The sequence below is a fragment of the Pleurodeles waltl genome, chromosome 12 (genome assembly GCF_031143425.1).
Source record: "Pleurodeles waltl isolate 20211129_DDA chromosome 12, aPleWal1.hap1.20221129, whole genome shotgun sequence".
In the NCBI taxonomy this organism is placed as follows: Eukaryota; Metazoa; Chordata; class Amphibia; order Caudata; family Salamandridae; genus Pleurodeles; species Pleurodeles waltl.
The window spans coordinates 264,171,042-264,194,715 of NC_090451.1; the positions used below are offsets into that span (position 1 = coordinate 264,171,042).

The 23,674-nt window shown below is 50.1% G+C and overlaps 1 protein-coding gene across 1 annotated transcript in view; it reads right to left on the reverse strand.

Moving 5' to 3' along the window:
• LOC138268631 (nuclear receptor coactivator 5-like) overlaps positions 1-23,674 on the reverse strand; it is a 294,146-nt gene that overhangs the window by 95,130 nt on the left and 175,342 nt on the right. The window lies entirely within an intron of this gene.

The following is a 23,674-nucleotide window of genomic DNA, read 5'->3' on the forward strand; positions in this document are numbered from 1 at the left end:
CCTGATATGGCAAAGAACAGAATTCCGATTAATCTGGTACTCCCTACTTTGTCTTCAATCCACAAGCGGAGCACCGACTTGTGAAATTAAAAATGCACAGCCTTCCAAACGCAAAAACTAATGAATTACTTTCATGACCTGTGAGCACAAACCTAGTATTCTTTCTTCGGACCGGTCACAGGGCTATGGTCCAGCTAACTCCTAAACATCCTTAAAGTAGCAAAGCTGGGCTCATTCCTTGCAGATCCCGCCTCCCTCCAGAATCGACGCTGCAACTGGAGGGCCAACATGTGTTAAAGGTTCCTCCAGCTAAGTCCCTCTCACCAAGCAGCAGTAGACCGGATTAACATCAGACTATGAAACAATAAAGAGCCTCAACCAGGTAAAATGTAGTTTATTTTTGCCATACGTAAAAATTGGATACACGTAAAATATACTGGAGAAGGCAAACATTTGGTCCAAAATATCTCTCTATTCACAGTACATGCAAAGACTAATATAATAGTAATGCACACCTGTACCAGTGAGTGTATTTAGGGATTTGTGTTCACTGAATTTCGGGTCTGAATGGCTGACTTCCTCTCCTTAGCTCACTTGTTACAGCACACTCCCAAAGGTTGGAAGTCATGTAGCTCTTCCCTTGGTTGCCTAGCACTTCACCAACAGCTAGGATCTCAAGTCACCACGTCCTTTTCGCAATTTTCCTTGAGGCTTACTAGTGCTTCAAATCTACTGGGTCGTGTGAGGAAACTTCTGTTCCTCTGGTTTATGCAACTATGGCCACCATGTGGACCTTCAATGATGCATAGGGCAGGCTGTTGTCCAGTAGGTCAGTGAGGTATGCTGATACTGTGCTGTGCTCTGTGCTTGTCTCTAGTTTCTTGTTGTCCTTGCACCAACAGATGTATCTGATCCACCTGACTGGATGGGACTTGTGGGGTCGTTCTTGCCTTCCTAAGGATTTCAATTGTCCTGAGAAGCAGTTAAAGATATTTGAATTCTAGGTATTCAGGAGTCACGCTGCTAGATTGAGTGTGGTTGGCTTCGGATGACACATCCTCCTGTTTTCCACAGTTAGCCAATCCTGTGGTGACCTCAAGGGTATGATCTATTCTCTGGACATCTACAGTAGGTCAGAGTACCACATCTGCCTGGCCCAATGTGGGGCGATTAACAGAGTGAGAACACTGACTGTTTGAATTTCTACAATACTCTAGGAATCAGGGGGAACTGGTGGAAAGGTGTTTGGCAATCTCCCTGACCCTTTTATCTACACAGCATTCCCTTTGGGCGGCTGGTCTATGCTTGGGCTACCCCATTGTCTGAACACATCACCCAGTACCTCTTGTTTTATCTCATACTCGTGGGAAAGGCTTGCTTGTCTGCTTAGTCTGTCTGCTTCTGTGTTCTGTTCTCCTGGGAGGTGTTATCACCACAAGAGTAGTTTTCCATTACAGTGCTAACTCCCAACCTCATATGCTAGTTTTGGCAGGGGAACAACCTGTTCCTCCCTGTTTGAGGTACAAAATATTTTGTTGTGTTGAAAGTCTGCATCAGCACTGCCTGCCCCTTTTCATGCTGCAGGAAGGAATTCAATGCCAGGAAGACCATCTTGAGTTCTAGTAGGTTTGTGTGTTTCACAATGTCTGTAGGGCTCTACAGGCCCCCAGTCTCGGAGTTGTCCAAGTGCACTCCCAAACCCTTGTGGTGTGCATCTGTTATGGTCACTGGGCAGGTAGTGGTCTGAAAGGTCTCACCACCGTTAAATTCCTTCTGTTCCACTATCCCATATTGTAGGAAGCTGGCTCTTTATGTGGTAAGCAAATACCGTGTATGGGGTCCAGGGGTTCCCCAGTGAGTGGACAGAGCTTGCTATGCAATCCTTATGTGCTCTATTTAGGGGTAGTGTGGTCGAGCAGCCTTAGGCTTAACACAGAGGACTGCAAGACGCCTACAAATAACACTCAAGAAATGTAACAACTCAAGGAGATCCACACCAATATATAAAAATAGCAAGTATCTTTATATATGTTTCAGCATCAGAGAAAAATTGTTCAGATAAGTACGTTTTTAAATAGGAATTCTTTTCACTTTCAGAAGTAGACACTGCAATTTCTAATTACCTTTGTTCCTCTTCTCCACAGCTCAGGGGCGACAGGTGCAGAGGTATCCTCCTGTATCAAGTTTTTCTGAACCAAACCATTGCGGTAGAGGGGGACTGAATGCAGAGGCTGCAGGTGTTATGACGGAGTCCAGGAGGGGTGAAACCACATTGGACTCTGAATCTGGAGGGCTGGGGAACTTTGTTGGCACCAGGGGTCCACTTCAACTCAGGTCGGAGACGGCAGGTGCAGTCGTGACTTCAGGTGTCGGGTTTTGGCAGTTCTAGAGGCTACAGAGTCCCTTATTTTGGAGTTTGCTGGTGAACAGGTCCACTGTTCACAGGAGGTCTTGAGTTTTTATTGAAGGCAGGCAGTCCTCTCGGGTTTCTGGATTTGTCGAGAGATAGACAGGCCAGCAGGGCTGGTACCAGGGCAGCTGCTTCTTTTCTCCTCTTTTGTGTCCTTGGTCTTCTTAGGTTGCCAGGATCTGCTGCTCTGGTGTAAAGGACTCCCCAAAATACTGAATTTAGGGGTGTAGGAAGTTGGCTCTGTATGTGCTATTTCAAAGTAAGGAATAGCATGCACAGAGTCCAAGGGTTCCCCTTAGAGGTAAAATAGTGGTAAAAATAGATCATACTAATGCTCTATTTTGTGGTAGTGTGGTCGAGCAGTAGGCTTATCCAAGGAGTAGTGTTAAGCATTTGTTGTACATACACATAGACAATAAATGAGGTACACACACTCAGAGACAAATCCAGCCAATAGGTTTTTATATAGAAAAATATCTTTTCTTAGTTTATTTTAAGAACCACAGGTTCAAATTCTACATGTAATAGCTCATTCGAAAGGTATTGCAGGTAAGTACTTTAGGAACTTCAAATCATCAAAATTGCATGTATACTTTTCAAGTTATTCACAAATAGCTGTTTTAAAAGTGGACACTTAGTGCAATTTTCACAGTTCCTAGGGGAGGTAAGTATTTGTTAGTTTTACCAGGTAAGTAAGACACTTACAGGGTTCAGTTCTTGGTCCAAGGTAGCCCACCGTTGGGGGTTCAGAGCAACCCCAAAGTCACCACACCAGCAGCTCAGGGCCGGTCAGGTGCAGAGTTCAAAGTGGTGCCCAAAACACATAGGCTAGAATGGAGAGAAGGGGGTGCCCCGGTTCCGGTCTGCTTGCAGGTAAGTACCCGCGTCTTCGGAGGGCAGACCAGGGGGGTTTTGTAGGGCACCGGGGGGGACACAAGCCCACACAGAAATTTCACCCTCAGCAGCGCGGGGGCGGCCGGGTGCAGTGTAGAAACAAGCGTCGGGTTTGTAATGGAAGTCAATGGGAGATCTAGGGATCTCTTCAGCGCTGCAGGCAGGCAAGGGGGGGGTTCCTCGGGGAAACCTCCACTTGGGCAAGGGAGAGGGACTCCCGGGGGTCACTCCTCCAGTGAAAGTCCGGTCCTTCAGGTCCTGGGGGCTGCGGGTGCAGGGTCTCTCCCAGGTGTCGGGACTTTGGATTCAAAAGAGTCGCGGTCAGGGGAAGCCTCGGGATTCCCTCTGCAGGCGGCGCTGTGGGGGCTCAGGGGGGACAGGTTTTTGTACTCACAGTCTTAGAGTAGTCCTGGGGTCCCTCTTGAGGTGTTGGATCGCCACCAGCCGAGTCGGGGTCGCCGGGTGCAGTGTTGCAAGTCTCACGCCTTTTGCGGGGAGCTTGCAGGGTTCTTTAAAGCTGCTGGAAACAAAGTTGCAGCTTTTCTTTGGAGCAGGTCCGCTGTCCTCGGGAGTTTCTTGTCTTTTCGAAGCAGGGGCAGTCCTCAGAGGATGTCGAGGTCGCTGGTCCCTTTGGAAGGCGTCGCTGGAGCAGGATCTTTGGAAGGCAGGAGACAGGCGGGTGAGTTTCTGGAGCCAAGGCAGTTGTCGTCTTCTGGTCTTCCTCTGCAGGGGTTTTTCAGCTAGGCAGTCCTTCTTCTTGTAGTTGCAGGAATCTAATTTTCTAGGGTTCAGGGTAGCCCTTAAATACTAAATTTAAGGGCGTGTTTAGGTCTGGGGGGTTAGTAGCCAATGGCTACTAGCCCTGAGGGTGGGTACACCCTCTTTGTGCCTCCTCCCAAGGGGAGGGGGTCACAATCCTAACCCTATTGGGGGAATCCTCCATCTGCAAGATGGAGGATTTCTAAAAGTCAGAGTCACCTCAGCTCAGGACACCTTAGGGCTGTCCTGACTGACCAGTGACTCCTCCTTGTTGCTTTCTTTGTTCCCTCCAGCCTTGCCGCCAAAAGTGGGGGCCGTGGCCGGAGGGGGCGGGCAACTCCACTAAGCTGGAGTGCCCTGCTGGGCTGTGACAAAGGGGTGAGCCTTTGAGGCTCACCGCCAGGTGTCACAGCTCCTGCCTGGGGGAGGTGTTAGCATCTCCACCCAGTGCAGGCTTTGTTACCGGCCTCAGAGTGACAAAGGCACTCTCCCCATGGGGCCAGCAACATGTCTCTAGTGTGGCAGGCTGCTGGGACCAGTCAGCCTACACAGATAGTCGGATAGGTTTCAGGGGGCACCTCTAAGGTGCCCTCTGTGGTGCATTTTACAATAAAATGTACACTGGCATCAGTGTGCATTTATTGTGCTGAGAAGTTTGATACCAAACTTCCCAGTTTTCAGTGTAGCCATTATGGTGCTGTGGAGTTCGTGTAAAACAGACTCCCAGACCATATACTCTTATGGCTACCCTGCACTTACAATGTCTAAGGTTTTGTTTAGACACTGTAGGGGTACCATGCTCATGCACTGGTACCCTCACCTATGGTATAGTGCACCCTGCCTTAGGGCTGTAAGGCCTGCTAGAGGGGTGTCTTACCTATACTGCATAGGCAGTGAGAGGCTGGCATGGCACCCTGAGGGGGGTGCCATGTCGACTTACTCGTTTTGTCCTCACTAGCACACACAAGCTGGCAAGCAGTGTGTCTGTGCTGAGTGAGAGGTCTCCAGGGTGGCATAAGACATGCTGCAGCCCTTAGAGACCTTCCTTGGTATCAGGGCCCTTGGTACTAGAAGTACCAGTTACAAGGGACTTATCTGGATGCCAGGGTCTGCCAATTGTGGATACAAAAGTACAGGTTAGGGAAAGAACACTGGTGCTGGGGCCTGGTTAGCAGGCCTCAGCACACTTTCAATTGTAAACATAGCATCAGCAAAGGCAAAAAGTCAGGGGGCAGCCATGCCAAGGAGGCATTTCCTTACAAGGGGCAATAAGGGGTATGTGGGGTAGCAGCCAAAGGGATACTGGCTGTTGGTCACAATGCCCCCTATATGACCAATTCCTGCGGGAAGTGGCCATAACCCCGTCCCAGAATTCGTAAGTATGCCATCACAAAGATTTTTAGTTCTGAAAAATCGTGTCCACCTCACAGCAGCACACCATAAAGGGCCTAGCCGAGGGTGGCATGCTACCCGACTAGCTAAGTTTCCCACCTGTCCAGGTGCCAAATGGGCTCTGGACAGGAAGGATGGCTTCCTCTCCTGTGAGGGGAGCCAGAGTTGCATTTCAAAGGCAGCAACCCTTAGAGGCTTGCTGCCTTGGGAAGGCTAATGAACAGGTAATCCTTTAGGAGGGGGTGTTAACCCTCTTCCCAGACAGGCTTTTGTTCAGTGCCTCCTGAAAGCAGAGGGCTCTCACCCTGGGGGTCCAGAATAGTGTGTCAGGTGGAAGGCTAGCAGAAACTGGGCAGCGAGCACACCAGGGCTGGTATGGTTTTGGGGGCACCACCAAGGTGCCCTCTGGGTGCATGTATTGGTAAATCCATAACTGGCATCAGTGTGGGTTCACCAATACAAGATGTTTGATATCAAACATACCTATCTTCAGTGAAGCCATCCTGTAGCTGGGGAACTCGTATTGACTAGTGTCCAGCTCATGCATATAAAACGGCTTCCCTGTTTATATACTATGTTTGAGAATCGACAAAGACATAGCAAAGGCATATCTGCTCGTGCAGATATGCCCTCACATGTAATCCAATGCACCTTGTCTTAGCGCTGTAAGGCAAGCTAGATGGGGGACTCACATATTGCATGCAGTTAGGGGATAGGGCACACAGGTTCTGTACCATGTCATGTTTTCCCTTTTATCTGCACCAAGACACGCAGCCTGCGATGACGGCCTATCATGTGCTTGGTCAGGGGACCTCTAGTGGGGCACAATTTGTACTGCAACCCTTAGGGACCCTCCTTAGTACCCCAGACCTTAGGTACCATTTACTAGGGACTTGGAGGGTGCCACAGGTTTTGCTAATAGGCGAAACAACTGTGTAGTTTTGGAAAAGAGATCTGGCACTGGGAACCTGGTTTGTAGGAACCCAGTGCACATTGTTGAAATTACATCAGATCCCAGGTAAAACACAAAAAAATGGGGGGGGGGGGGGGGGGGGGGGGGAAACCATGTCAAAAAGAGGCACTATACTACAAATATATTTCTGAAGCTCTGCAGTTATGACCATTAGATCCTCCCAGCTACCCGTGGCTTGTGACCATCTGTTGCAGAGCACCCCTCTGTGGGTCACATCATGCCCATTAACTTCGTAACCGTTCTCACTGTTGTAGGATGCTAGCTCTTTGCATGATATACCTCATTTTGACATATCCTATAGAGAGTTCAGGGGCTCCCACACCAGTGGGCAGAGGCTTGCTCTAGCAATCCCAAGGTGCTCTACTGGAGAGTAGTGTGGTTGAGCAAGCTTAAGCTTATCTAAGAGGAGTGTAAGACACTTACTAGAGAAACAGTCAATAAATGACACTCAATAAGGAGAACCATAACAACGTATCAATACAATCAGGTAAGTATGCTTTGCAAGAGAAACACTTTGATTTCAAAAGTCGACATTTTTCAGACAACAATGTTAACCTATGGAGGAAAAACAATTACTACATACAGGTATAATACAGCAAGTTACAGGAACAATCTCCTGAACTTAAGATAAGTATTGGGCAAGGCCACACCAATAGGTCACACCAGACAGCACTAGGGCGACCAGGTGCAAAGGTGCAATACAGCAGTACAGCGTCAGGTTCCCAATGTCAGTCCAGTTGAAAAGAGGCTGCAGGTTTGGACTGGGCTGCCAGTTGGGCTAAGCCACCAAGTGGGCTCAGATCTCACTATGCTCGGGGACATGGGGGCATCTTAGGTCCTCTTCTCCACAGGTCCGGGGCGATGAGTGCGGAGGTGTCCGATTTCCTTCACCAGAGGCACTCACAGTTGAGTGGGCCTGTGGACAGAGGATGCAGGCTGTGTCTGAGTCCAGTGGGTAAGTCCAAGGTGGGCTTTGTCTCTGGAGGGCCAGGGGACCACACTGGCACCGTTGGTCCACTTCAACTCAAGCTAGGTGGCATGGGTGCAGAGGTGGCATGGGTACAGAGGTGTCTGGGTTTTCAGCAGTCTGGATTCCTCACAGTTCTCTTGGGGTGCCTACAAGATGCAGGGAAGCAGCTCTGCTGCTCCACAGGAGTCCCTGGGTCTTTGTTGAAGGCAGGCAAGTCCTCCCATGCGTTTGAAGGCACAACAGCTTGCAGGCTGAGGTGACAGGTGCAATTCAAGTGGAGCAGAAGACAGGACGGCAGGCCTGGATTCAAGTCAGGTGCCCCCTTCTTTAGTCTTTAATTTTGCTACTCTGTGTCCTCCTTAGTAGGTCAGCAGGAATCTGTATTTCTTGTGCCAGGGACTCCCCTAGATACTGAATATAGGGGTGTTTCGGCGAGTAGCCAAGGGACTAGTTTCCCCTGGGGGTCACTACACCCCCTATATGACCCTTTGGGAAGCGGTCATAACCCTGTCTCAGACTTCCTTTTTGTGTCATCACCAAAATGGCAGACTTTCAAAGGTTGTTCCCACATCAGGCAGTTCATCTTAGTGGTGGGCCTGGCCTGAGAGGTGGGTACGCCTCTCACTACTAATTTGCCTACCTGTCCAGGTGTGAAATGGGCCCTGGGGCACAGGTGTCGGCATCTCTTTGAGAGAGACTAGATCTGCATACCAAGGACAGTGGGCTTCTTTCAAGCCCCCTGCCTTCGAATGCAGATTTGCAGGTTGTAGGAAGTTGGCTCTGTATGCACTATTTCAAAGTAAGGAATAGTATGCACAGAGTCCAAGGGTTCCCCTTAGAGGTAAGATAGTGGCAAAAGAGATAATACTAATGCTCTATTTTGTGGTAGTGTGGTCGAGCAGTAGGCTTATCAAAGGAGTAGTGTTAAGCATTTGTTGTACATACACACAGGCAATAAATGAGGAACACACACTCAGAGACAAATCCAGGCCAATAGGTTTTTGTATAGAAAATTATCTTTCCTTAGTTTATTTTAAGAACCACAGGTTCAAATTCTACATGTAATATCTCATTTGAAAGGTATTGCAGGTAAGTACTTTAGGAACTTTGAATAATTACAGTAGCATATAGACTTTTTACATAAAACACATATAGCTATTTTAAAAGTGGACAATTAGTGCAATTTTCACAGTTCCTAGGGGAGGTAAGTTATTGTTAGTTCTTGCAGGCAAGTAAACCACCTACGGGGTTCAAGTTTGGGTCCAAGGTAGCCCACCGTTGGGGGTTCAGAGCAACCCCAAAGTTACCACACCAGCAGCTCAGGGCCGGTCAGGTGCAGAGGTCAAAGTGGTGCCCAAAACGCATAGGCTTCAATGGAGAAGGGGGTGCCCCGGTTCCAGTCTGCCAGCAGGTAAGTACCCGCGTCTTCGGAGGGCAGACCAGGGGGGTTTTGTAGGGCACTGGGGGACACACAAGTCCACACAGAAAGTACACCCTCAGCAGCACGGGGGCGGCCGGGTGCAGTGTGCAAACAAGCGTCGGGTTTTCAATGGGAGTGTAGGAAGTTGGCTCTGTATGTGCTATTTCAAAGTAAGGAATAGCATGCACAGAATCCAAGGGTTCCCCTTAGAGGTAAAATAGTGGTAAAAATAGATAATACTAATGCTCTATTTTGTGGTAGTGTGGTCGAGCAGTAGGCTTATCCAAGGAGTAGTGTTAAGCATTTGTTGTACATACACATAGACAATAAATGAGGTACACACACTCAGAGACAAATCCCGCCAATAGGTTTTTGTATAGAAAAATATCTTTTCTTAGTTTATTTTAAGAACCACAGGTTCAAATTCTACATGTAATAGCTCATTCGAAAGGTATTGCAGGTAAGTACTTTAGGAACTTCAAATCATCAAAATTGCATGTATACTTTTCAAGTTATTCACAAATAGCTGTTTTAAAAGTGGACACTTAGTGCAATTTTCACAGTTCCTAGGGGAGGTAAGTATTTGTTAGTTTTACCAGGTAAGTAAGACACTTACAGGGTTCAGTTCTTGGTCCAAGGTAGCCCACCGTTGGGGGTTCAGAGCAACCCCAAAGTCACCACACCAGCAGCTCAGGGCCGGTCAGGTGCAGAGTTCAAAGTGGTGCCCAAAACACATAGGCTAGAATGGAGAGAAGGGGGTGCCCCGGTTCCGGTCTGCTTGCAGGTAAGTACCCGCGTCTTCGGAGGGCAGACCAGGGGGGTTTTGTAGGGCACCGGGGGGGACACAAGTCCACACAGAAATTTCACCCTCAGCAGCGCGGGGGCGGCCGGGTGCAGTGTAGAAACAAGCGTCGGGTTTGTAATGGAAGTCAATGGGAGATCTAGGGATCTCTTCAGCGCTGCAGGCAGGCAAGGGGGGGGTTCCTCGGGGAAACCTCCACTTGGGCAAGGGAGAGGGACTCCTGGGGGTCACTCCTCCAGTGAAAGTCCGGTCCTTCAGGTCCTGGGGGCTGCGGGTGCAGGGTCTCTCCCAGGTGTCGGGACTTAGGATTCAAAGAGTCGCGGTCAGGGGAAGCCTCGGGATTCCCTCTGCAGGCGGCGCTGTGGGGGCTCAGGGGGGACAGGTTTTTGTACTCACAGTCTTAGAGTAGTCCTGGGGTCCCTCCTGAGGTGTTGGATCGCCACCAGCCGAGTCGGGGTCGCCGGGTGCAGTGTTGCAAGTCTCACGCCTTTTGCGGGGAGCTTGCAGGGTTCTTTAAAGCTGCTGGAAACAAAGTTGCAGCCTTTCTTGGAGCAGGTCCGCTGTCCTCGGGAGTTTCTTGTCTTTTCGAAGCAGGGGCAGTCCTCAGAGGATGTCGAGGTCGCTGGTCCCTTTGGAAGGCGTCGCTGGAGCAGGATCTTTGGAAGGCAGGAGACAGGCCGGTGAGTTTCTGGAGCCAAGGCAGTTGTCGTCTTCTGGTCTTCCTCTGCAGGGGTTTTTCAGCTAGGCAGTCCTTCTTCTTGTAGTTGCAGGAATCTAATCTTCTAGGGTTCAGGGTAGCCCTTAAATACTAAATTTAAGGGCGTGTTTAGGTCTGGGGGGTTAGTAGCCAATGGCTACTAGCCCTGAGGGTGGGTACACCCTCTTTGTGCCTCCTCCCAAGGGGAGGGGGTCACAATCCTAACCCTATTGGGGGAATCCTCCATCTGCAAGATGGAGGATTTCTAAAAGTCAGAGTCACCTCAGCTCAGGACACCTTAGGGGCTGTCCTGACTGGCCAGTGACTCCTCCTTGTTGCTTTCTTTGTTCCCTCCAGCCTTGCCGCCAAAAGTGGGGGCCGTGGCCGGAGGGGGCGGGCAACTCCACTAAGCTGGAGTGCCCTGCTGGGCTGTGACAAAGGGGTGAGCCTTTGAGGCTCACCGCCAGGTGTCACAGCTCCTGCCTGGGGGAGGTGTTAGCATCTCCACCCAGTGCAGGCTTTGTTACTGGCCTCAGAGTGACAAAGGCACTCTCCCCATGGGGCCAGCAACATGTCTCTGGTGTGGCAGGCTGCTGGAACTAGTCAGCCTACACAGACAGTCGGTTAAGTTTCAGGGGGCACCTCTAAGGTGCCCTCTGTGGTGTATTTTACAATAAAATGTACACTGGCATCAGTGTGCATTTATTGTGCTGAGAAGTTTGATACCAAACTTCCCAGTTTTCAGTGCAGCCATTATGGTGCTGTGGAGTTCGTGTTTGACAGACTCCCAGACCATATACTCTTATGGCTACCCTGCACTTACAATGTCTAAGGTTTTGTTTAGACACTGTAGGGGTACCATGCTCATGCACTGGTACCCTCACCTATGGTATAGTGCACCCTGCCTTAGGGCTGTAAGGCCTGCTAGAGGGGTGTCTTACCTATACTGCATAGGCAGTGAGAGGCTGGCATGGCACCCTGAGGGGAGTGCCATGTCGACTTACTCGTTTGGTCCTCACTAGCACACACAAGCTGGCAAGCAGTGTGTCTGTGCTGAGTGAGAGGTCTCCAGGGTGGCATAAGACATGCTGCATCCCTTAGAGACCTTCCTTGGCATCAGGGCCCTTGGTACTAGAAGTACCAGTTACAAGGGACTTATCTGGATGCCAGGGTCTGCCAATTGTGGATACAAAAGTACAGGTTAGGGAAAGAACACTGGTGCTGGGGCCTGGTTAGCAGGCCTCAGCACACTTTCAATTGTAAACATAGCATCAGCAAAGGCAAAAAGTCAGGGGGCAACCATGCCAAGGAGGCATTTCCTTACACAACCCCCCCCCAAACGAAAGAGGATGAGACTAACCTTTCCCAAGAGAGTCTTCATTTTCTAAGTGGAAGAACCTGGAAAGGCCATCTGCATTGGCATGGGCAGTCCCAGGTCTGTGTTCCACTATAAAGTCCATTCCCTGTAGGGAGATGGACCACCTCAACAGTTTAGGATTTTCACCTTTCATTTGCATCAGCCATTTGAGAGGTCTGTGGTCAGTTTGAACTAGGAAGTGAGTCCCAAAGAGGTATGGTCTCAGCTTCTTCAGGGACCAAACCACAGCAAAGGCCTCCCTCTCAATGGCACTCCAACGCTGCTCCCTGGGGAGTAACCTCCTGCTAATGAAAGCAACAGGCTGGTCAAGGCCATCATCATTTGTTTGGGACAAAACTGCCCCTATCCCATGTTCAGAGGCATCAGTCTGCACAATGAACTGCTTAGAATAATCTGGAGCTTTGAGAACTGGTGCTGAGCACATTGCTTGTTTCAGGGTGTCAAAGGCCTGTTGGCAGTCCACAGTCCAGTTCACTTTCTTGGGCATTTTCTTGGAGGTGAGCTCAGTGAGGGCTGTCACAATGGATCCATATCCCTTCACAAACCTCCTGTAGTACCCAGTCAAGCCAAGGAATGCCCTGACTTGAGTCTGGGTTTTTGGAGCTACCCAGTCCAGAATGGTCTGGATCTTGGGTTGGAGTGGCTGAACTTGGCCTCCACCTACAAGGTGGCCCAAGTAAACCACAGTTCCCTGCCCTATCTGGCATTTGGATGCCTTGATAGAGAGGCCTGCAGATTGCAGAGCCTTCAAAACCTTCTTCAGGTGGACCAGGTGATCCTGCCAGGTGGAGCTAAAGACAGCAATATCATCAAGATAAGCTGTGCTAAAGGACTCCAAGCCAGCAAGGACTTGATTCACCAACCTTTGGAAGGTGGCAGGGGCATTCTTTAAACCAAAGGGCATAACAGTAAACTGATAATGCCCATCAGGTGTGGAGAATGCTGTCTTTTCTTTTGCTCCAGGCGCCATTTTTATTGGCCAGTACCCTGCTGTCAAGTCAAAGGTACTTAGAAATTTGGCAGCACCTAACTTATCAATGAGCTCATCAGCTCTTGGAATTGGATGGGCATCTGTCTTGGTGACAGAGTTGAGCCCTCTGTAGTCCACACAAAACCTCATCTCTTTCTTTCCATCTTTGGTGTGAGGTTTGGGGACTAAGACCACTGGGCTAGCCCAGGGGCTGTCAGAGCGCTCAATCACTCCCAATTCCAGCATCTTGTGGACTTCCATCTTGATGCTTTCCTTAACATGGTCAGACAGTCTGAAGATTTTGTTCTTGACAGGCATGCTGTCTCCTGTGTCCACATCATGGGTACACAGGTGTGTCTGACCAGGGGTTAGGGAGAAAAGCTCAGGAAACTGTTGTAGGACTCTCCTACAATCAGCCTGCTGTTGGCCAGAGAGGGTGTCTGAGTAGATCACTCCATCTACTGTGCCATCTTTTGGGTCTGATGACAGAAGATCAGGGAGAGGTTCACTCTCTGCCTCCTGATCCTCATCTGTTACCATTAACAGATTCACATCAGCCCTGTCATGGAAGAGCTTAAGGCGGTTCACATGGATCACCCTCTTGGGGCTCCTGCTTGTGCCCAGGTCCACCAGGTAGGTGACCTGACTCTTCCTCTCTAGCACTGGGTAAGGGCCACTCCATTTGTCCTGGAGTGCCCTGGGAGCCACAGGCTCCAGAACCCAGACTTTCTGCCCTGGTTGGAACTCAACCAGTGCAGCCTTTTGGTCATACCAAAACTTCTGGAGTTGTTGGCTGGCCTCAAGGTTTTTGGTTGCCTTTTCCATGTACTCTGCCATTCTAGAGCGAAGGCCAAGTACATAGTCCACTATGTCCTGTTTAGGCTCATGGAGAGGTCTCTCCCAGCCTTCTTTAACAAGGGCAAGTGGTCCCCTTACAGGATGACCAAACAGAAGTTCAAAGGGTGAGAACCCTACTCCCTTCTGTGGTACCTCCCTGTAAGCGAAAAGCAGACATGGCAGGAGGACATCCCATCTCCTTTTGAGTTTTTCTGGGAGCCCCATGATCATGCCCTTTAATGTCTTGTTGAATCTCTCAACTAAGCCATTAGTTTGTGGATGGTAAGGTGTAGTGAATTTATAAGTCACTCCACACTCATTCCACATGTGCTTTAGGTATGCTGACATGAAGTTGGTACCTCTGTCAGACACCACCTCCTTAGGGAAACCCACTCTGGTAAAGATACCAATGAGGGCCTTGGCTACTGCAGGGGCAGTAGTCGACCTAAGGGGAATAGCTTCAGGATACCTGGTAGCATGATCCACTACTACCAGGATATACATATTTCCTGAGGCTGTGGGAGGTTCCAGTGGACCAACTATGTCCACACCCACTCTTTCAAAGGGCACCCCCACCACAGGAAGTGGAATGAGGGGGGCCTTTGGATGCCCACCTGTCTTACCACTGGCTTGACAGGTGGGGCAGGAGAGGCAAAACTCCTTAACCATGTTGGACATATTGGGCCAGTAGAAGTGGTTGACTAACCTCTCCCACGTCTTGGTTTGTCCCAAATGTCCAGCAAGGGGAATGTCATGGGCCAATGTTAGGATGAACTCTCTGAACAGCTGAGGCACTACCACTCTCCTAGTGGCACCAGGTTTGGGGTCTCTGGCCTCAGTGTACAGGAGCCCATCTTCCCAATAGACCCTATGTGTTCCATTTTTCTTGCCTTTGGACTCTTCAGCAGCTTGCTGCCTAAGGCCTTCAAGAGAGGGACAGGTTTCTTGTCCCTTACACAGCTCCTCCCTTGAGGGTCCCCCTGGGCCTAAGAGCTCAACCTGATAAGGTTCAAGCTCCAAAGGCTCAGTTCCCTCAGAGGGCAGAACTTCTTCCTGAGAAGAGAGGTTCCCTTTCTTTTGCTGTGTTGCAGTTGGTTTCCCAACTGACTTTCCTGTTCTCTTGGTAGGCTGGGCCATTTTTCCAGACTCCAGCTCTACTTTTTCACCCTGTGCCTTGCATTGTGCTCTTGTTTTCACACACACCAGTTCAGGGATACCCAGCATTGCTGCATGGGTTTTTAGCTCTACCTCAGCCCATGCTGAGGACTCCAGGTCATTTCCAAGCAGACAGTCCACTGGGATATTTGAGGAGACCACCACCTGCTTCAGGCCATTGACCCCTCCCCATTCTAAAGTAACCATTGCCATGGGATGTACTTTTCTCTGATTGTCAGCGTTGGTGACTGTGTAAGTTTTTCCAGTCAGGTATTGGCCAGGGGAAACCAGTTTCTCTGTCACCATGGTGACACTGGCACCTGTATCCCTCAGGCCCTCTATTCTAGTCCCATTAATTAAGAGTTGCTGTCTGTATTTTTGCATGTTAGGCGGCCAGACAGCTAGTGTGGCTAAATCCACCCCACCCTCAGAAACTAGAGTAGCTTCAGTGTGGACCCTGATTTGCTCTGGGCACACTGTTGATCCCACTTGGAGACTAGCCATACCAGTGTTACCTGGATGGGAGTTTGGAGTGGAACCTTTCTTGGGACAGGCCTTGTCTCCAGTTTGGTGTCCATGCTGTTTACAGCTATGACACCAGGCCTTTTTGGGATCAAAGTTTTTACCCTTGTACCCATTGTTTTGTGAAGAGGCTCTGGGCCCACCCTCCTGTGCAGGTTTTTGGGGGCCTGTGGAAGACTCTTTACTATTTTTAGTTTTGGTTGTCTCATCACCCTTCTGCTGGGGAGTCTTCGTGACCCCTTTCTTTTGGTCACCCCCTGTTGAAGTCTTGGACACCCTTGTCTTGACCCAATGGTCCGCCTTCTTTCCCAATTCTTGGGGAGAAATTGGTCCTAGGTCTACCAGATGCTGATGCAGTTTATCATTGAAACAATTACTTAACAGGTGTTCTTTCACAAATAAATTGTACAGCCCATCATAATTACTTACACCACTGCCTTGAATCCAACCATCTAGTGTTTTCACTGAGTAGTCAACAAAGTCAACCCAGGTCTGGCTCGAGGATTTTTGAGCCCCCCTGAACCTAATCCTGTACTCCTCAGTGGAGAATCCAAAGCCCTCAATCAGGGTACCCTTCATGAGGTCATAAGATTCTGCATCTTGTCCAGAGAGTGTGAGGAGTCTATCCCTACACTTTCCTGTGAACATTTCCCAAAGGAGAGCACCCCAGTGAGATCTGTTCACTTTTCTGGTTACACAAGCCCTCTCAAAAGCTGTGAACCATTTGGTGATGTCATCACCATCTTCATATTTAGTTACAATCCCTTTGGGGATTTTCAACATGTCAGGAGAATCTCTGACCCTATTTATGTTGCTGCCACCATTGATGGGTCCTAGGCCCATCTCTTGTCTTTCCCTCTCTATGGCTAGGATCTGTCTTTCCAAAGCCAATCTTTTGGCCATCCTGGCTAACTGGATGTCCTCTTCACTGGAGTTATCCTCAGTGATTTCAGAGTTGTTGGTCCCTCCTGTGAGGGAACCAGCATCTCTGACTATTATTTGTGGAGTCAGGGCTTGAGAAGCCCTGCTCTCCCTAAGTAGGACTGGAGGGGGGGAATTTCCCTCCAAGTCACTATCTTCATCCTCTGAGTTGCCATCCTCAGAGGGGTTGGCCTTTTCAAACTCTGCCAAAAGCTCCTGGAGCTGTACTTTGGTAGGTTTGGGGCCCATTGCTATTTTCTTTAGTTTACAGAGTGACCTTAGCTCTCTCATCTGTAGATGGAGGTAAGGTGTGGTGTCGAGTTCCACCACATTCACATCTGTGCTAGACATTATGCTTCTAAAAGTTGGAATACTTTTTAAGAAACTAAAACTGGTTCTAGAATCTAATTCAAACTTTTACAAACTTTTAAACTCTAAAAGAAATGCTAAACAGGATCTAACACAAGGCCCTAGCAGGTCTTTTAAGAATTTAGAAAACTTTTCAAATTGCAAAAATCAATTTCTAATGACAATTTTGGAATTTGTCGTGTGATCAGGTATTGGCCGAGTAGTCCAGCAAATGCAAAGTCTTGTACCCCACCGCTGATCCACCAATGTAGGAAGTTGGCTCTGTATGTGCTATTTCAAAGTAAGGAATAGCATGCACAGAATCCAAGGGTTCCCCTTAGAGGTAAAATAGTGGTAAAAATAGATAATACTAATGCTCTATTTTGTGGTAGTGTGGTCGAGCAGTAGGCTTATCCAAGGAGTAGTGTTAAGCATTTGTTGTACATACACATAGACAATAAATGAGGTACACACACTCAGAGACAAATCCCGCCAATAGGTTTTTGTATAGAAAAATATCTTTTCTTAGTTTATTTTAAGAACCACAGGTTCAAATTCTACATGTAATAGCTCATTCGAAAGGTATTGCAGGTAAGTACTTTAGGAACTTCAAATCATCAAAATTGCATGTATACTTTTCAAGTTATTCACAAATAGCTGTTTTAAAAGTGGACACTTAGTGCAATTTTCACAGTTCCTAGGGGAGGTAAGTATTTGTTAGTTTTACCAGGTAAGTAAGACACTTACAGGGTTCAGTTCTTGGTCCAAGGTAGCCCACCGTTGGGGGTTCAGAGCAACCCCAAAGTCACCACACCAGCAGCTCAGGGCCGGTCAGGTGCAGAGTTCAAAGTGGTGCCCAAAACACATAGGCTAGAATGGAGAGAAGGGGGTGCCCCGGTTCCGGTCTGCTTGCAGGTAAGTACCCGCGTCTTCGGAGGGCAGACCAGGGGGGTTTTGTAGGGCACCGGGGGGGACACAAGTCCACACAGAAATTTCACCCTCAGCAGCGCGGGGGCGGCCGGGTGCAGTGTAGAAACAAGCGTCGGGTTTGTAATGGAAGTCAATGGGAGATCTAGGGATCTCTTCAGCGCTGCAGGCAGGCAAGGGGGGGGTTCCTCGGGGAAACCTCCACTTGGGCAAGGGAGAGGGACTCCTGGGGGTCACTCCTCCAGTGAAAGTCCGGTCCTTCAGGTCCTGGGGGCTGCGGGTGCAGGGTCTCTCCCAGGTGTCGGGACTTAGGATTCAAAGAGTCGCGGTCAGGGGAAGCCTCGGGATTCCCTCTGCAGGCGGCGCTGTGGGGGCTCAGGGGGGACAGGTTTTTGTACTCACAGTCTTAGAGTAGTCCTGGGGTCCCTCCTGAGGTGTTGGATCGCCACCAGCCGAGTCGGGGTCGCCGGGTGCAGTGTTGCAAGTCTCACGCCTTTTGCGGGGAGCTTGCAGGGTTCTTTAAAGCTGCTGGAAACAAAGTTGCAGCCTTTCTTGGAGCAGGTCCGCTGTCCTCGGGAGTTTCTTGTCTTTTCGAAGCAGGGGCAGTCCTCAGAGGATGTCGAGGTCGCTGGTCCCTTTGGAAGGCGTCGCTGGAGCAGGATCTTTGGAAGGCAGGAGACAGGCCGGTGAGTTTCTGGAGCCAAGGCAGTTGTCGTCTTCTGGTCTTCCTCTGCAGGGGTTTTTCAGCTAGGCAGTCCTTCTTCTTGTAGTTGCAGGAATCTAATCTTCTAGGGTTCAGGGTAGCCCTTAAATACTAAATTTAAGGGCGTGTTTAGGTCTGGGGGGTTAGTAGCCAATGGCTACTAGCCCTGAGGGTGGGTACACCCTCTTTGTGCCTCCTCCCAAGGGGAGGGGGTCACAATCCTAACCCTATTGGGGGAATCCTCCATCTGCAAGATGGAGGATTTCTAAAAGTCAGAGTCACCTCAGCTCAGGACACCTTAGGGGCTGTCCTGACTGGCCAGTGACTCCTCCTTGTTGCTTTCTTTGTTCCCTCCAGCCTTGCCGCCAAAAGTGGGGGCCGTGGCCGGAGGGGGCGGGCAACTCCACTAAGCTGGAGTGCCCTGCTGGGCTGTGACAAAGGGGTGAGCCTTTGAGGCTCACCGCCAGGTGTCACAGCTCCTGCCTGGGGGAGGTGTTAGCATCTCCACCCAGTGCAGGCTTTGTTACTGGCCTCAGAGTGACAAAGGCACTCTCCCCATGGGGCCAGCAACATGTCTCTGGTGTGGCAGGCTGCTGGAACTAGTCAGCCTACACAGACAGTCGGTTAAGTTTCAGGGGGCACCTCTAAGGTGCCCTCTGTGGTGTATTTTACAATAAAATGTACACTGGCATCAGTGTGCATTTATTGTGCTGAGAAGTTTGATACCAAACTTCCCAGTTTTCAGTGCAGCCATTATGGTGCTGTGGAGTTCGTGTTTGACAGACTCCCAGACCATATACTCTTATGGCTACCCTGCACTTACAATGTCTAAGGTTTTGTTTAGACACTGTAGGGGTACCATGCTCATGCACTGGTACCCTCACCTATGGTATAGTGCACCCTGCCTTAGGGCTGTAAGGCCTGCTAGAGGGGTGTCTTACCTATACTGCATAGGCAGTGAGAGGCTGGCATGGCACCCTGAGGGGAGTGCCATGTCGACTTACTCGTTTGGTCCTCACTAGCACACACAAGCTGGCAAGCAGTGTGTCTGTGCTGAGTGAGAGGTCTCCAGGGTGGCATAAGACATGCTGCATCCCTTAGAGACCTTCCTTGGCATCAGGGCCCTTGGTACTAGAAGTACCAGTTACAAGGGACTTATCTGGATGCCAGGGTCTGCCAATTGTGGATACAAAAGTACAGGTTAGGGAAAGAACACTGGTGCTGGGGCCTGGTTAGCAGGCCTCAGCACACTTTCAATTGTAAACATAGCATCAGCAAAGGCAAAAAGTCAGGGGGCAACCATGCCAAGGAGGCATTTCCTTACAGGGAGACAAAGGGGTCTCTTCAGCGATGCAGGCAAGGGGGGGGGCTCCTCAGGTAGCCACCACCTGGGCAAGGGAGAGGGCAACCTGGGGGTCGCTCCTGCATTGGAGGTCGGATCCTTCAGGCCCTGGGGGCTGCGGGTGCACAGTTTTTACCAGGCGTCGGATCTTAGAAGCAGGCAATCGCGGTCAGGGGGAGCCTCTGGATTCCCTCTGCAGGCGTTGCTGTGTGGGCTCAGGGGGGGCAACTCTGGCTACTCAAGGTCTCGCAGTCGCCAGGGAGTCCACCCTGAAGTGATTGTTCTTCACAAGTCGAGCCGGGGGCATCAGGTGCAGTGTGTCAAGTCTCACGCTTCCGGCGGGAACCGCGAGCTTTGTAACAAAGTTGCTGCTTTGTAACAAAGTTGCTGCTTTGTAACAAAGTTGCTGCTTTGTAACAAAGTTGCTGCTTTGTAACAAAGTTGCTGCTTTGTAACAAAGTTGCTGCTTTGTAACAAAGTTGCAGTCTTTGGTTAACAGAGCCGCTGTCCTCAGGACTTCTTGGTCCTTTTAGATGCAGGGCAGTCCTCTGAGGCTTCAGAGGTCGCTGGTCCCTGTGGAAAGCGTCGCTGGAGCTGTGTCTTTAGAAGTGGGGGAGACAGGCCGGTAGAGCTGTGGCCAAAGCAGTTGGTGTCTCCGTCTTCTCTGCAGGGTTTTTCAGCTCAGCAGTCTTCTTCTTAGGTTGCAGGAATCTGAGTTCCTAGGTTCAGGGGAGCCCTTAAATACTAAATTTTAAGGGCGTGTTTAGGTCTGGGGGGTTAGTAGCCAATGGCTACTAGCCCTGAGGGTGGGTACACCCTCTTTGTGCCTCCTCCCAAGGGGTGGGGGGTCACAATCCTATACCTATTGGGGGAATCCTCCATCTGCAAGATGGAGGATTTCTAAAAGTCAGAGTCACCGCAGCTCAGGACACCTTAGGGCCTGTCCTGACTGGTCAGTGACTCCTCCTTGTTTTTCTCATTATCTCCTCCGGCCTTGCCGCCAAAAGTGGGGCTGTGGCCGGAGGGGGTGGGCAACGCCACTAGCTTGAGTGCCCTGGGGTGCTGTAACAAAGGGGGTGAGAGCCTTTGAGGCTCACCGCCAGGTGTTACAGCTCCTGCAGGGGGAGGTGTGAAGCACTTCCACCCAGTACAGGCTTTATTACTAGCCACAGAGTGACAAAGGCACTCTCCCCATGTGGCCAGCAAAATGTCTCTAGTGTGGCAGGCTGCTAAAACCAGTCAGCCTACACGGGTAGTCGGTTAAGGTTTCAGGGGGCACCTCTAAGGTGCCCTCTGGGGTGTATGTTACAATAAAATGTACACTGGCATCAGTGTGTATTTATTGTGCTGTAAGGAAATGCCTCCTTGGCATGGTTGCCCCCTGACTTTTTGCCTTTGCTGATGCTATGTTTACAATTGAAAGTGTGCTGAGGCCTGCTAACCAGGCCCCAGCACCGGTGTTCTTTCCCTAACCTGTACTTTTGTATCCACAATTGGCAGACCCTGGCATCCAGATAAGTCCCTTGTAACTGGTACTTCTAGTACCAAGGGCCCTGATGCCAAGGAAGGTCTCTAAGGGCTGCAGCATGTCTTATGCCACCCTGGAGACCTCTCACTCAGCACAGACACACTGCTTGCCAGCTTGTGTGTGCTAGTGAGGACAAAACGAGTAAGTCGACATGGCACTCCCCTCGGTGCCATGCCAGCCTCTCACTGCCTATGCAGTATAGGTAAGACACCCCTCTAGCAGGCCTTACAGCCCTAAGGCAGGGTGCACTATACCATAGGTGAGGGTACCAGTGCATGAGCATGGTACCCCTACAGTGTCTAAATAAAACCTTAGACATTGTAAGTGCAGGGTAGCCATAAGAGTATATGGTCTGGGAGTCTGTCAAACACGAACTCCACAGCACCATAATGACTACACTGAAAACTGGGAAGTTTGGTATCAAACTTCTCAGCACAATAAATGCACACTGATGCCAGTGTACATTTTATTGTAAAATACACCACAGAGGGCACCTTAGAGGTGCCCCCTGAAACTTAACCGACTATCTGTGTAGGCTGACTAGTTTTAGCAGCCTGCCACAAACCGAGACATGTTGCTGGCCCCATGGGGAGAGTGCCTTTGTCACTCTGAGGCCAGTAACAAAGCCTGCACTGGGTGGAGATGCTAACACCTCTCCCAGGCAGGAATTGTCACACCTGGCGGTGAGCCTCAAAGGCTCACCTCCTTTGTGCCAACCCAGCAGGACACTCCAGCTAGTGGAGTTGCCCGCCCCCTCCGGCCAGGCCCCACTTTTGGCGGCAAGGCCGGAGAAAATAATGAGAATAACAAGGAGGAGTCACTGGCCAGTCAGGACAGCCCCTAAGGTGTCCTGAGCTGAGGTGACTAACTTTTAGAAATCCTCCATCTTGCAGATGGAGGATTCCCCCAATAGGGTTAGGATTGTGACCCCCTCCCCTTGGGAGGAGGCACAAAGAGGGTGTACCCACCCTCAGGGCTAGTAGCCATTGGCTACTAACCCCCCAGACCTAAACACGCCCTTAAATTTAGTATTTAAGGGCTACCCTGAACCCTAGAAAATTAGATTCCTGCAACTACAAGAAGAAGGACTGCCCAGCTGAAAACCCCTGCAGCGGAAGACCAGAAGACGACAACTGCCTTGGCTCCAGAAACTCACCGGCCTGTCTCCTGCCTTCCAAAGATCCTGCTCCAGCGACGCCGTCCAAAGGGACCAGCGACCTCGACATCCTCTGAGGACTGCCCCTGCTTCGAAAAGACAAGAACCTCCCGAGGACAGCGGACCTGCTCCAAGAAAAGCTGCAACTTTGTTTCCAGCAGCTTTAAAGAACCCTGCAAGCTCCCCGCAAGAAGCGTGAGACTTGCAACACTGCACCCGGCGACCCCGACTCGGCTGGTGGCGATCCAACACCTCAGGAGGGACCCCAGGACTACTCTGATACTGTGAGTACCAAAACCTGTCCCCCCTGAGCCCCCACAGCGCCGCCTGCAGAGGGAATCCCGAGGCTTCCCCTGACCGCGACTCCTTGAACCTAAAGTCCCGACGCCTGGGAGAGACCCTGCATCCGCAGCCCCCAGGACCCGAAGGACCGGACTTTCACCGGAGAAGTGACCCCCAGGAGTCCCTCTCCCTTACCCAAGTGGAGGTTTCCCCGAGGAATCCCCCCCTTGCCTGCCGGCAGCGCTGAAGAGATCCCGAGGTCTCTCATAGTCTAACATTGAAAACCCGACGCTTGCTTCCACACTGCACCCGGCCGCCCCTGCGCTGCTGAGGGTGAAATTTCTGTGTGGACGTGTGTCCCCCCCGGTGCCCTACAAAACCCCCCCTGGTCTGCCCTCCGAAGACGCGGGTACTTACCTGCAAGCAGACCGGAACCGGGGCACCCCCTTCTCTCCATTCTAGCCTATGTGTTTTGGGCACCACTTGGAACTCTGCACCTGACCGGCCCTGAGCTGCTGGTGTGGTGACTTTGGGGTTGCTCTGAACCCCCAACGGTGGGCTACCTTGGACCAAGAACTAAGCCCTGTAAGTGTCTTACTTACCTGGTTAACCTAACAAATACTTACCTCCCCCAGGAACTGTGAAAATTGCACTAAGTGTCCACTTTTAAAACAGCTATTTGTCAATAACTTGAAAAGTATACATGCAATTTTGATGATTTAAAGTTCCTAAAGTACTTACCTGCAATACCTTTCGAATGAGATATTACATGTAGAATTTGAACCTGTGGTTCTTAAAATAAACTAAGAAAAGATATTTTTCTATATAAAAACCTATTGGCTGGATTTGTCTCTGAGTGTGTGTACCTCATTTATTGTCTTGTGTATGTACAACAAATGCTTAACACTACTCCTTGGATAAGCCTACTGCTCGACCACACTACCACAAAATAGAGCATTAGTATTATCTATTTTTTACCACTATTTTACCTCTAAGGGGAACCCTTGGACTCTGTGCATGCTATTCCTTACTTTGAAATAGCACATACAGAGCCAACTTCCTACATGTGCTGAGAAGTTTGATACCAAACTTCACAGTTTTCAGTGTAGCCATTATGGTGCTGTGGAGTTCGTGAATGACAGACTCCCAGACCATATACTCTTATGGCTACCCTGCACTTACAATGTCTAAGGTTTTGCTTAGACACTGTAGGGGCACAGCGCTCATGCACTGGTGCCCTCACCTATGGTATAGTGCACCCTGCCTTAGGGCTGTAAGGCCTGCAAGA